General features: G+C 47.8%; 19 non-coding genes across 19 annotated transcripts; 9 read left to right on the top strand and 10 right to left on the bottom strand.

The window, feature by feature from the left end:
- The first annotated feature begins 238 nt into the window (after positions 1-238).
- TRNAG-GCC (transfer RNA glycine (anticodon GCC)) lies at positions 239-309 on the top strand. Its single transcript has one exon. It is a non-coding gene; the product is annotated as a tRNA-Gly (tRNA).
- Positions 310-380: 71 nt separating this feature from the next.
- On the bottom strand, positions 381-452 carry TRNAW-CCA (transfer RNA tryptophan (anticodon CCA)). The gene has a single exon. It is a non-coding gene; the product is annotated as a tRNA-Trp (tRNA).
- Positions 453-700: 248 nt separating this feature from the next.
- Positions 701-774, bottom strand: TRNAN-GUU (transfer RNA asparagine (anticodon GUU)). Its single transcript has one exon. It is a non-coding gene; the product is annotated as a tRNA-Asn (tRNA).
- Positions 775-981: 207 nt separating this feature from the next.
- TRNAG-GCC (transfer RNA glycine (anticodon GCC)) lies at positions 982-1,052 on the top strand. Its single transcript has one exon. It is a non-coding gene; the product is annotated as a tRNA-Gly (tRNA).
- Positions 1,053-2,679: 1,627 nt separating this feature from the next.
- Positions 2,680-2,750, top strand: TRNAG-GCC (transfer RNA glycine (anticodon GCC)). Its single transcript has one exon. It is a non-coding gene; the product is annotated as a tRNA-Gly (tRNA).
- A 71-nt stretch (positions 2,751-2,821) lies between these two features.
- On the bottom strand, positions 2,822-2,893 carry TRNAW-CCA (transfer RNA tryptophan (anticodon CCA)). The gene has a single exon. It is a non-coding gene; the product is annotated as a tRNA-Trp (tRNA).
- A 248-nt stretch (positions 2,894-3,141) lies between these two features.
- On the bottom strand, positions 3,142-3,215 carry TRNAN-GUU (transfer RNA asparagine (anticodon GUU)). Its single transcript has one exon. It is a non-coding gene; the product is annotated as a tRNA-Asn (tRNA).
- A 207-nt stretch (positions 3,216-3,422) lies between these two features.
- On the top strand, positions 3,423-3,493 carry TRNAG-GCC (transfer RNA glycine (anticodon GCC)). Its single transcript has one exon. It is a non-coding gene; the product is annotated as a tRNA-Gly (tRNA).
- Positions 3,494-5,120: 1,627 nt separating this feature from the next.
- Positions 5,121-5,191, top strand: TRNAG-GCC (transfer RNA glycine (anticodon GCC)). The gene has a single exon. It is a non-coding gene; the product is annotated as a tRNA-Gly (tRNA).
- A 71-nt stretch (positions 5,192-5,262) lies between these two features.
- On the bottom strand, positions 5,263-5,334 carry TRNAW-CCA (transfer RNA tryptophan (anticodon CCA)). Its single transcript has one exon. It is a non-coding gene; the product is annotated as a tRNA-Trp (tRNA).
- A 248-nt stretch (positions 5,335-5,582) lies between these two features.
- Positions 5,583-5,656, bottom strand: TRNAN-GUU (transfer RNA asparagine (anticodon GUU)). Its single transcript has one exon. It is a non-coding gene; the product is annotated as a tRNA-Asn (tRNA).
- A 207-nt stretch (positions 5,657-5,863) lies between these two features.
- On the top strand, positions 5,864-5,934 carry TRNAG-GCC (transfer RNA glycine (anticodon GCC)). Its single transcript has one exon. It is a non-coding gene; the product is annotated as a tRNA-Gly (tRNA).
- A 1,627-nt stretch (positions 5,935-7,561) lies between these two features.
- TRNAG-GCC (transfer RNA glycine (anticodon GCC)) lies at positions 7,562-7,632 on the top strand. The gene has a single exon. It is a non-coding gene; the product is annotated as a tRNA-Gly (tRNA).
- A 71-nt stretch (positions 7,633-7,703) lies between these two features.
- Positions 7,704-7,775, bottom strand: TRNAW-CCA (transfer RNA tryptophan (anticodon CCA)). The gene has a single exon. It is a non-coding gene; the product is annotated as a tRNA-Trp (tRNA).
- Positions 7,776-8,023: 248 nt separating this feature from the next.
- TRNAN-GUU (transfer RNA asparagine (anticodon GUU)) lies at positions 8,024-8,097 on the bottom strand. Its single transcript has one exon. It is a non-coding gene; the product is annotated as a tRNA-Asn (tRNA).
- A 1,905-nt stretch (positions 8,098-10,002) lies between these two features.
- TRNAG-GCC (transfer RNA glycine (anticodon GCC)) lies at positions 10,003-10,073 on the top strand. The gene has a single exon. It is a non-coding gene; the product is annotated as a tRNA-Gly (tRNA).
- A 71-nt stretch (positions 10,074-10,144) lies between these two features.
- TRNAW-CCA (transfer RNA tryptophan (anticodon CCA)) lies at positions 10,145-10,216 on the bottom strand. The gene has a single exon. It is a non-coding gene; the product is annotated as a tRNA-Trp (tRNA).
- A 248-nt stretch (positions 10,217-10,464) lies between these two features.
- TRNAN-GUU (transfer RNA asparagine (anticodon GUU)) lies at positions 10,465-10,538 on the bottom strand. The gene has a single exon. It is a non-coding gene; the product is annotated as a tRNA-Asn (tRNA).
- Positions 10,539-10,745: 207 nt separating this feature from the next.
- TRNAD-GUC (transfer RNA aspartic acid (anticodon GUC)) lies at positions 10,746-10,816 on the top strand. The gene has a single exon. It is a non-coding gene; the product is annotated as a tRNA-Asp (tRNA).
- The last annotated feature ends 1,364 nt before the right edge of the window (positions 10,817-12,180 follow it).

Here is a 12,180-nt window from a genome sequence, read left to right as displayed (position 1 = left end):
TCGGGAGCAGCCTGCCATCATGCCCTGATAAACACAACTCTAGTCCCAAGCCAGTGACCTCAGCAAATGCAAAGACATTCATAGTTATAGTCTCCTGCATCTGATTCTTGCCATCTTCATGTGAAACGTTGGCGTTATCATGTCTGCTGCGCACACTTTGTTCATATGTGTACAATTTAAGTGTGTGCACCTGATCACTGTCTTGGGCAGAGCTCTGCCTGTGAACAACCCATGTGAAGCATTGGTGGTTCAGTGGTAGAATTCTCGCCTGCCACGCGGGAGGCCCGGGTTCGATTCCCGGCCAATGCAAGACTGCTTTCTTTTGACTTTGTTTTCGAAAGGAAATATATGACCTCAGTGGGGAATAAAATGGTAAGCAGTGACCCCGACGTGATTTGGACACGCAACCTTCTGATCTGGAGTCAGACGCGCTACCGTTGCGCCACGAGGTCCTTACACTTACAGCTTTCGGAGCCAGATCAACAAATGCTGTGGGCCTTTTGACTTATTTTCCCCTCCTCATATGCCTACAGTTGTATTACAGAGCTTGACCTTTTGTTTTCTATCCTAATTATGAAATTGACTGCAGGTGCCGAGAGAACGCAGAGAATTGAAATATTCAGGGAAAGGGTGTCCAGCAGGAGAGAGCAAAGGTATGTATCTGTTTTCCATTCAAGTGTTTCATTCAGGCAAAATAATACGTCCCTGGGTGGGCTTGAACCACCAACCTTTCGGTTAACAGCCGAACGCGCTAACCGATTGCGCCACAGAGACGAGTGACTACAGCATCTTTCCTTAGACTCAATATATATCTTGATATGTATGTGCCTGCCTGGAGCTTGTCTTATATAAGCCATCATCATGTGAAACTTTGGCGTTGTCATGTCTGCTGCGCACACTTTGTTCATATGTGTACAATTTAAGTGTGTGCACCTGATCACTGTCTTGGACAGAGCTATGCCTGTGAACTCTCCATGTGAAGCATTGGTGGTTCAGTGGTAGAATTCTCGCCTGCCACGCGGGAGGCCCGGGTTCGATTCCCGGCCAATGCAAGGCTGCGTTCCTTTGACTTTGTTTTCGAAAGGAAATATATGAACTCAGTGGGGAATAAAATGGTAAGCAGTGACCCCGACGTGATTTGACCACGCAACCTTCTGATCTGGAGTCAGACGCGCTACCGTTGCGCCACAAGGTCCTTACACTTACAGCCTTCAAGCCAGATCAACAAATGCTGATGGCCTTTTGACTTATTTTCCCCTCCTCATATGCCTACAGTTGTATTACAGGGCTAGGCCTTTTGTTTTCTATCCTAATTATGAAATTGACTGCAGGTGCAGAGAGAACGCAGAGGATTGAAATGTTCAGATAAAGGGTCTTAAGCAGGAGAGAGCAGAGGTACGTATCTGTGTTTCATTAAAGTGTTTCATGCCGGCAAAAAGGATACTTCCCTGGGTGGGCTTGAACCACCAACCTTTCTGTTAACAACCGAACGCGCTAACCATTTGCACCACAGAGGTTAATAACTGTAGCACAGTTCCTGAGACTCAATATATATCTTGATAATTGTGTGCCTGCCTGGAGCTTGTGTTATATAATGCGTCTTTATGCCATACAGCATTTCTCATTTGCTTAGTGTCTTGTTATTGTTGGACGTAATGATGAATAGACTACTGTCTAATGGTCTTAGAGCCAGTATTACTACCGGTCCCAGTGTATGAGACACATACATGACTTTTCTGTTGCCTGCTTAGCATAGCTCCCTGCTCCTCTGTAGGTGTGCTACCAGCCAGTAAGGCGTGTGCCTTGCCCATCAGATGTGTTATGTTAGACTTGACTTCTCTGTGAGCAAAGTCTCCCTCCCATAGCAGGTGCTTTCTCTGAACTCTTGACTTGTAAGACTGCTGGGAAAGGCCCTCCCTAGCCCCTCACTCAGATAGATACATTTACCTTCAGAGCTCAGCTTTGGAGAAAGAGATTGGGGAGAGAGCAAATAGGGGAAGGCCCATGGTGCACACTTTATTTTACATAAAAGCAGGGGCTTGTGGGAGGACAGGGACAAGAGGGTTCTCAGGGAAAGAAATCCCAGGAGTATTGATGGCTAGGCCCTGAAACACAACAATCCCGGATTGGCAAGGCACAATATGCCTGTGCAACAGGCCTGACCCTAGGCTTCCGGAGTTCTTGGTCACAAAAGGCTCCAGTGATCTAAGCCCGACCAGGGCTGTGCCCGACCAGGGCTGTAGGCCGCGTTGGGAGCGCGTTAGGGACGCGTAAAGGGACGCAGGGCGCAGAACTCTGCCCGTTTCACCCCAGCATTTAGGGGAGGACACAGAATCTGGGAAAGCCAGTGGGAAGGATTTTCCAGGAGGAGAGTTCAGTGAGATAATCTGAAACACAATAGTGCTGGTGATCTGGCGGGTGCATTCTGTGAACCACTTTTGTCGGGAGCAGCCTGCCATCATGCCCTGATAAACACAACTCTAGTCCCAAGCCAGTGACCTCAGCAAATGCAAAGTAATTCATAGTTATAGTCTCCTGCATCTGATTCTTGCCATCTTCATGTGAAACGTTGGCGTTATCATGTCTGCTGCGCACACTTTGTTCATATGTGTACAATTTAAGTGTGTGCACCTGATCACTGTCTTGGGCAGAGCTCTGCCTGTGAACAACCCATGTGAAGCATTGGTGGTTCAGTGGTAGAATTCTCGCCTGCCACGCGGGAGGCCCGGGTTCGATTCCCGGCCAATGCAAGACTGCTTTCTTTTGACTTTGTTTTCGAAAGGAAATATATGACCTCAGTGGGGAATAAAATGGTAAGCAGTGACCCCGACGTGATTTGGACACGCAACCTTCTGATCTGGAGTCAGACGCGCTACCGTTGCGCCACGAGGTCCTTACACTTACAGCTTTCGGAGCCAGATCAACAAATGCTGTGGGCCTTTTGACTTATTTTCCCCTCCTCATATGCCTACAGTTGTATTACAGAGCTTGACCTTTTGTTTTCTATCCTAATTATGAAATTGACTGCAGGTGCCGAGAGAACGCAGAGAATTGAAATATTCAGGGAAAGGGTGTCCAGCAGGAGAGAGCAAAGGTATGTATCTGTTTTCCATTCAAGTGTTTCATTCAGGCAAAATAATACGTCCCTGGGTGGGCTTGAACCACCAACCTTTCGGTTAACAGCCAAACGCGCTAACCGATTGCGCCACAGAGACGAGTGACTACAGCATCTTTCCTTAGACTCAATATATATCTTGATATGTATGTGCCTGCCTGGAGCTTGTCTTATATAAGCCATCATCATGTGAAACTTTGGCGTTGTCATGTCTGCTGCGCACACTTTGTTCATATGTGTACAATTTAAGTGTGTGCACCTGATCACTGTCTTGGACAGAGCTATGCCTGTGAACTCCCCATGTGAAGCATTGGTGGTTCAGTGGTAGAATTCTCGCCTGCCACGCGGGAGGCCCGGGTTCGATTCCCGGCCAATGCAAGGCTGCGTTCCTTTGACTTTGTTTTCGAAAGGAAATATATGAACTCAGTGGGGAATAAAATGGTAAGCAGTGACCCCGACGTGATTTGACCACGCAACCTTCTGATCTGGAGTCAGACGCGCTACCGTTGCGCCACAAGGTCCTTACACTTACAGCCTTCAAGCCAGATCAACAAATGCTGATGGCCTTTTGACTTATTTTCCCCTCCTCATATGCCTACAGTTGTATTACAGGGCTAGGCCTTTTGTTTTCTATCCTAATTATGAAATTGACTGCAGGTGCAGAGAGAACGCAGAGGATTGAAATGTTCAGATAAAGGGTCTTAAGCAGGAGAGAGCAGAGGTACGTATCTGTGTTTCATTAAAGTGTTTCATGCCGGCAAAAAGGATACTTCCCTGGGTGGGCTTGAACCACCAACCTTTCTGTTAACAACCGAACGCGCTAACCATTTGCACCACAGAGGTTAATAACTGTAGCACAGTTCCTGAGACTCAATATATATCTTGATAATTGTGTGCCTGCCTGGAGCTTGTGTTATATAATGCGTCTTTATGCCATACAGCATTTCTCATTTGCTTAGTGTCTTGTTATTGTTGGACGTAATGATGAATAGACTACTGTCTAATGGTCTTAGAGCCAGTATTACTACCGGTCCCAGTGTATGAGACACATACATGACTTTTCTGTTGCCTGCTTAGCATAGCTCCCTGCTCCTCTGTAGGTGTGCTACCAGCCAGTAAGGCGTGTGCCTTGCCCATCAGATGTGTTATGTTAGACTTGACTTCTCTGTGAGCAAAGTCTCCCTCCCATAGCAGGTGCTTTCTCTGAACTCTTGACTTGTAAGACTGCTGGGAAAGGCCCTCCCTAGCCCCTCACTCAGATAGATACATTTACCTTCAGAGCTCAGCTTTGGAGAAAGAGATTGGGGAGAGAGCAAATAGGGGAAGGCCCATGGTGCACACTTTATTTTACATAAAAGCAGGGGCTTGTGGGAGGACAGGGACAAGAGGGTTCTCAGGGAAAGAAATCCCAGGAGTATTGATGGCTAGGCCCTGAAACACAACAATCCCGGATTGGCAAGGCACAATATGCCTGTGCAACAGGCCTGACCCTAGGCTTCCGGAGTTCTTGGTCACAAAAGGCTCCAGTGATCTAAGCCCGACCAGGGCTGTGCCCGACCAGGGCTGTAGGCCGCGTTGGGAGCGCGTTAGGGACGCGTAAAGGGACGCAGGGCGCAGAACTCTGCCCGTTTCACCCCAGCATTTAGGGGAGGACACAGAATCTGGGAAAGCCAGTGGGAAGGATTTTCCAGGAGGAGAGTTCAGTGAGATAATCTGAAACACAATAGTGCTGGTGATCTGGCGGGTGCATTCTGTGAACCACTTTTGTCGGGAGCAGCCTGCCATCATGCCCTGATAAACACAACTCTAGTCCCAAGCCAGTGACCTCAGCAAATGCAAAGACATTCATAGTTATAGTCTCCTGCATCTGATTCTTGCCATCTTCATGTGAAACGTTGGCGTTATCATGTCTGCTGCGCACACTTTGTTCATATGTGTACAATTTAAGTGTGTGCACCTGATCACTGTCTTGGGCAGAGCTCTGCCTGTGAACAACCCATGTGAAGCATTGGTGGTTCAGTGGTAGAATTCTCGCCTGCCACGCGGGAGGCCCGGGTTCGATTCCCGGCCAATGCAAGACTGCTTTCTTTTGACTTTGTTTTCGAAAGGAAATATATGACCTCAGTGGGGAATAAAATGGTAAGCAGTGACCCCGACGTGATTTGGACACGCAACCTTCTGATCTGGAGTCAGACGCGCTACCGTTGCGCCACGAGGTCCTTACACTTACAGCTTTCGGAGCCAGATCAACAAATGCTGTGGGCCTTTTGACTTATTTTCCCCTCCTCATATGCCTACAGTTGTATTACAGAGCTTGACCTTTTGTTTTCTATCCTAATTATGAAATTGACTGCAGGTGCCGAGAGAACGCAGAGAATTGAAATATTCAGGGAAAGGGTGTCCAGCAGGAGAGAGCAAAGGTATGTATCTGTTTTCCATTCAAGTGTTTCATTCAGGCAAAATAATACGTCCCTGGGTGGGCTTGAACCACCAACCTTTCGGTTAACAGCCAAACGCGCTAACCGATTGCGCCACAGAGACGAGTGACTACAGCATCTTTCCTTAGACTCAATATATATCTTGATATGTATGTGCCTGCCTGGAGCTTGTCTTATATAAGCCATCATCATGTGAAACTTTGGCGTTGTCATGTCTGCTGCGCACACTTTGTTCATATGTGTACAATTTAAGTGTGTGCACCTGATCACTGTCTTGGACAGAGCTATGCCTGTGAACTCCCCATGTGAAGCATTGGTGGTTCAGTGGTAGAATTCTCGCCTGCCACGCGGGAGGCCCGGGTTCGATTCCCGGCCAATGCAAGGCTGCGTTCCTTTGACTTTGTTTTCGAAAGGAAATATATGAACTCAGTGGGGAATAAAATGGTAAGCAGTGACCCCGACGTGATTTGACCACGCAACCTTCTGATCTGGAGTCAGACGCGCTACCGTTGCGCCACAAGGTCCTTACACTTACAGCCTTCAAGCCAGATCAACAAATGCTGATGGCCTTTTGACTTATTTTCCCCTCCTCATATGCCTACAGTTGTATTACAGGGCTAGGCCTTTTGTTTTCTATCCTAATTATGAAATTGACTGCAGGTGCAGAGAGAACGCAGAGGATTGAAATGTTCAGATAAAGGGTCTTAAGCAGGAGAGAGCAGAGGTACGTATCTGTGTTTCATTAAAGTGTTTCATGCCGGCAAAAAGGATACTTCCCTGGGTGGGCTTGAACCACCAACCTTTCTGTTAACAACCGAACGCGCTAACCATTTGCACCACAGAGGTTAATAACTGTAGCACAGTTCCTGAGACTCAATATATATCTTGATAATTGTGTGCCTGCCTGGAGCTTGTGTTATATAATGCGTCTTTATGCCATACAGCATTTCTCATTTGCTTAGTGTCTTGTTATTGTTGGACGTAATGATGAATAGACTACTGTCTAATGGTCTTAGAGCCAGTATTACTACCGGTCCCAGTGTATGAGACACATACATGACTTTTCTGTTGCCTGCTTAGCATAGCTCCCTGCTCCTCTGTAGGTGTGCTACCAGCCAGTAAGGCGTGTGCCTTGCCCATCAGATGTGTTATGTTAGACTTGACTTCTCTGTGAGCAAAGTCTCCCTCCCATAGCAGGTGCTTTCTCTGAACTCTTGACTTGTAAGACTGCTGGGAAAGGCCCTCCCTAGCCCCTCACTCAGATAGATACATTTACCTTCAGAGCTCAGCTTTGGAGAAAGAGATTGGGGAGAGAGCAAATAGGGGAAGGCCCATGGTGCACACTTTATTTTACATAAAAGCAGGGGCTTGTGGGAGGACAGGGACAAGAGGGTTCTCAGGGAAAGAAATCCCAGGAGTATTGATGGCTAGGCCCTGAAACACAACAATCCCGGATTGGCAAGGCACAATATGCCTGTGCAACAGGCCTGACCCTAGGCTTCCGGAGTTCTTGGTCACAAAAGGCTCCAGTGATCTAAGCCCGACCAGGGCTGTGCCCGACCAGGGCTGTAGGCCGCGTTGGGAGCGCGTTAGGGACGCGTAAAGGGACGCAGGGCGCAGAACTCTGCCCGTTTCACCCCAGCATTTAGGGGAGGACACAGAATCTGGGAAAGCCAGTGGGAAGGATTTTCCAGGAGGAGAGTTCAGTGAGATAATCTGAAACACAATAGTGCTGGTGATCTGGCGGGTGCATTCTGTGAACCACTTTTGTCGGGAGCAGCCTGCCATCATGCCCTGATAAACACAACTCTAGTCCCAAGCCAGTGACCTCAGCAAATGCAAAGACATTCATAGTTATAGTCTCCTGCATCTGATTCTTGCCATCTTCATGTGAAACGTTGGCGTTATCATGTCTGCTGCGCACACTTTGTTCATATGTGTACAATTTAAGTGTGTGCACCTGATCACTGTCTTGGGCAGAGCTCTGCCTGTGAACAACCCATGTGAAGCATTGGTGGTTCAGTGGTAGAATTCTCGCCTGCCACGCGGGAGGCCCGGGTTCGATTCCCGGCCAATGCAAGACTGCTTTCTTTTGACTTTGTTTTCGAAAGGAAATATATGACCTCAGTGGGGAATAAAATGGTAAGCAGTGACCCCGACGTGATTTGGACACGCAACCTTCTGATCTGGAGTCAGACGCGCTACCGTTGCGCCACGAGGTCCTTACACTTACAGCTTTCGGAGCCAGATCAACAAATGCTGTGGGCCTTTTGACTTATTTTCCCCTCCTCATATGCCTACAGTTGTATTACAGAGCTTGACCTTTTGTTTTCTATCCTAATTATGAAATTGACTGCAGGTGCCGAGAGAACGCAGAGAATTGAAATATTCAGGGAAAGGGTGTCCAGCAGGAGAGAGCAAAGGTATGTATCTGTTTTCCATTCAAGTGTTTCATTCAGGCAAAATAATACGTCCCTGGGTGGGCTTGAACCACCAACCTTTCGGTTAACAGCCGAACGCGCTAACCGATTGCGCCACAGAGACGAGTGACTACAGCATCTTTCCTTAGACTCAATATATATCTTGATATGTATGTGCCTGCCTGGAGCTTGTCTTATATAAGCCATCATCATGTGAAACTTTGGCGTTGTCATGTCTGCTGCGCACACTTTGTTCATATGTGTACAATTTAAGTGTGTGCACCTGATCACTGTCTTGGACAGAGCTATGCCTGTGAACTCTCCATGTGAAGCATTGGTGGTTCAGTGGTAGAATTCTCGCCTGCCAGGCGGGAGGCCCGGGTTCGATTCCTGGCCAATGCAAGGCTGCGTTCCTTTGACTTTGTTTTCGAAAGGAAATATATGAACTCAGTGGGGAATAAAATGGTAAGCAGTGACCCCGACGTGATTTGACCACGCAACCTTCTGATCTGGAGTCAGACGCGCTACCGTTGCGCCACAAGGTCCTTACACTTACAGCCTTCAAGCCAGATCAACAAATGCTGATGGCCTTTTGACTTATTTTCCCCTCCTCATATGCCTACAGTTGTATTACAGGGCTAGGCCTTTTGTTTTCTATCCTAATTATGAAATTGACTGCAGGTGCAGAGAGAACGCAGAGGATTGAAATGTTCAGATAAAGGGTCTTAAGCAGGAGAGAGCAGAGGTACGTATCTGTGTTTCATTAAAGTGTTTCATGCCGGCAAAAAGGATACTTCCCTGGGTGGGCTTGAACCACCAACCTTTCTGTTAACAACCGAACGCGCTAACCATTTGCACCACAGAGGTTAATAACTGTAGCACAGTTCCTGAGACTCAATATATATCTTGATAATTGTGTGCCTGCCTGGAGCTTGTGTTATATAATGCGTCTTTATGCCATACAGCATTTCTCATTTGCTTAGTGTCTTGTTATTGTTGGACGTAATGATGAATAGACTACTGTCTAATGGTCTTAGAGCCAGTATTACTACCGGTCCCAGTGTATGAGACACATACATGACTTTTCTGTTGCCTGCTTAGCATAGCTCCCTGCTCCTCTGTAGGTGTGCTACCAGCCAGTAAGGCGTGTGCCTTGCCCATCAGATGTGTTATGTTAGACTTGACTTCTCTGTGAGCAAAGTCTCCCTCCCATAGCAGGTGCTTTCTCTGAACTCTTGACTTGTAAGACTGCTGGGAAAGGCCCTCCCTAGCCCCTCACTCAGATAGATACATTTACCTTCAGAGCTCAGCTTTGGAGAAAGAGATTGGGGAGAGAGCAAATAGGGGAAGGCCCATGGTGCACACTTTATTTTACATAAAAGCAGGGGCTTGTGGGAGGACAGGGACAAGAGGGTTCTCAGGGAAAGAAATCCCAGGAGTATTGATGGCTAGGCCCTGAAACACAACAATCCCGGATTGGCAAGGCACAATATGCCTGTGCAACAGGCCTGACCCTAGGCTTCCGGAGTTCTTGGTCACAAAAGGCTCCAGTGATCTAAGCCCGACCAGGGCTGTGCCCGACCAGGGCTGTAGGCCGCGTTGGGAGCGCGTTAGGGACGCGTAAAGGGACGCAGGGCGCAGAACTCTGCCCGTTTCACCCCAGCATTTAGGGGAGGACACAGAATCTGGGAAAGCCAGTGGGAAGGATTTTCCAGGAGGAGAGTTCAGTGAGATAATCTGAAACACAATAGTGCTGGTGATCTGGCGGGTGCATTCTGTGAACCACTTTTGTCGGGAGCAGCCTGCCATCATGCCCTGATAAACACAACTCTAGTCCCAAGCCAGTGACCTCAGCAAATGCAAAGACATTCATAGTTATAGTCTCCTGCATCTGATTCTTGCCATCTTCATGTGAAACGTTGGCGTTATCATGTCTGCTGCGCACACTTTGTTCATATGTGTACAATTTAAGTGTGTGCACCTGATCACTGTCTTGGGCAGAGCTCTGCCTGTGAACAACCCATGTGAAGCATTGGTGGTTCAGTGGTAGAATTCTCGCCTGCCACGCGGGAGGCCCGGGTTCGATTCCCGGCCAATGCAAGACTGCTTTCTTTTGACTTTGTTTTCGAAAGGAAATATATGACCTCAGTGGGGAATAAAATGGTAAGCAGTGACCCCGACGTGATTTGGACACGCAACCTTCTGATCTGGAGTCAGACGCGCTACCGTTGCGCCACGAGGTCCTTACACTTACAGCTTTCGGAGCCAGATCAACAAATGCTGTGGGCCTTTTGACTTATTTTCCCCTCCTCATATGCCTACAGTTGTATTACAGAGCTTGACCTTTTGTTTTCTATCCTAATTATGAAATTGACTGCAGGTGCCGAGAGAACGCAGAGAATTGAAATATTCAGGGAAAGGGTGTCCAGCAGGAGAGAGCAAAGGTATGTATCTGTTTTCCATTCAAGTGTTTCATTCAGGCAAAATAATACGTCCCTGGGTGGGCTTGAACCACCAACCTTTCGGTTAACAGCCGAACGCGCTAACCGATTGCGCCACAGAGACGAGTGACTACAGCATCTTTCCTTAGACTCAATATATATCTTGATATGTATGTGCCTGCCTGGAGCTTGTCTTATATAAGCCATCATCATGTGAAACTTTGGCGTTGTCATGTCTGCTGCGCACACTTTGTTCATATGTGTACAATTTAAGTGTGTGCACCTGATCACTGTCTTGGACAGAGATATGCCTGTGAACTCCCCATGTGAAGCATTGGTGGTTCAGTGGTAGAATTCTCGCCTGTCACGCGGGAGGCCCGGGTTCGATTCCCAGCCAATGCAAGGCTGCGTTCCTTTGACTTTGTTTTCGAAAGGAAATATATGAACTCAGTGGGGAATAAAATGGTAAGCAGTGACCCCGACGTGATTTGACCACGCAACCTTCTGATCTGGAGTCAGACGCGCTACCGTTGCGCCACAAGGTCCTTACACTTACAGCCTTCAAGCCAGATCAACAAATGCTGATGGCCTTTTGACTTATTTTCCCCTCCTCATATGCCTACAGTTGTATTACAGGGCTAGGCCTTTTGTTTTCTATCCTAATTATGAAATTGACTGCAGGTGCAGAGAGAACGCAGAGGATTGAAATGTTCAGATAAAGGGTCTTAAGCTGGAGAGAGCAGAGGTACGTATCTGTGTTTCATTAAAGTGTTTCATGCCGGCAAAAAGGATACTTCCCTGGGTGGGCTTGAACCACCAACCTTTCTGTTAACAACCGAACGCGCTAACCATTTGCACCACAGAGGTTAATAACTGTAGCTCAGTTCCTGAGACTCAATATATATCTTGATAATTGTGTGCCTGCCTGGAGCTTGTGTTATATAATGCGTCTTTATGCCATACAGCATTTCTCATTTGCTTAGTGTCTTGTTATTGTTGGACGTAATGATGAATAGACTACTGTCTAATGGTCTTAGAGCCAGTATTACTACCGGTCCCAGTGTATGAGACACATACATGACTTTTCTGTTGCCTGCTTAGCATAGCTCCCTGCTCCTCTGTAGGTGTGCTACCAGCCAGTAAGGCGTGTGCCTTGCCCATCAGATGTGTTATGTTAGACTTGACTTCTCTGTGAGCAAAGTCTCCCTCCCATAGCAGGTGCTTTCTCTGAACTCTTGACTTGTAAGACTGCTGGGAAAGGCCCTCCCTAGCCCCTCACTCAGATAGATACATTTACCTTCAGAGCTCAGCTTTGGAGAAAGAGATTGGGGAGAGAGCAAATAGGGGAAGGCCCATGGTGCACACTTTATTTTACATAAAAGCAGGGGCTTGTGGGAGGACAGGGACAAGAGGGTTCTCAGGGAAAGAAATCCCAGGAGTATTGATGGCTAGGCCCTGAAACACAACAATCCCGGATTGGCAAGGCACAATATGCCTGTGCAACAGGCCTGACCATAGGCTTCCGGAGTTCTTGGTCACAAAAGGCTCCAGTGATCTAAGCCCGACCAGGGCTGTGCCCGACCAGGGCTGTAGGCCGCGTTGGGAGCGCGTTAGGGACGCGTAAAGGGACGCAGGGCGCAGAACTCTGCCCGTTTCACCCCAGCATTTAGGGGAGGACACAGAATCTGGGAAAGCCAGTGGGAAGGATTTTCCAGGAGGAGAGTTCAGTGAGATAATCTGAAACACAATAGTGCTGGTGATCTGGC

The sequence above is a fragment of the Lissotriton helveticus genome, chromosome 1_2 (genome assembly GCF_964261635.1).
Source record: "Lissotriton helveticus chromosome 1_2, aLisHel1.1, whole genome shotgun sequence".
NCBI lineage: Eukaryota > Metazoa > Chordata > Amphibia > Caudata > Salamandridae > Lissotriton > Lissotriton helveticus.
This window is presented reverse-complemented; position numbering and strand designations above follow the sequence as displayed.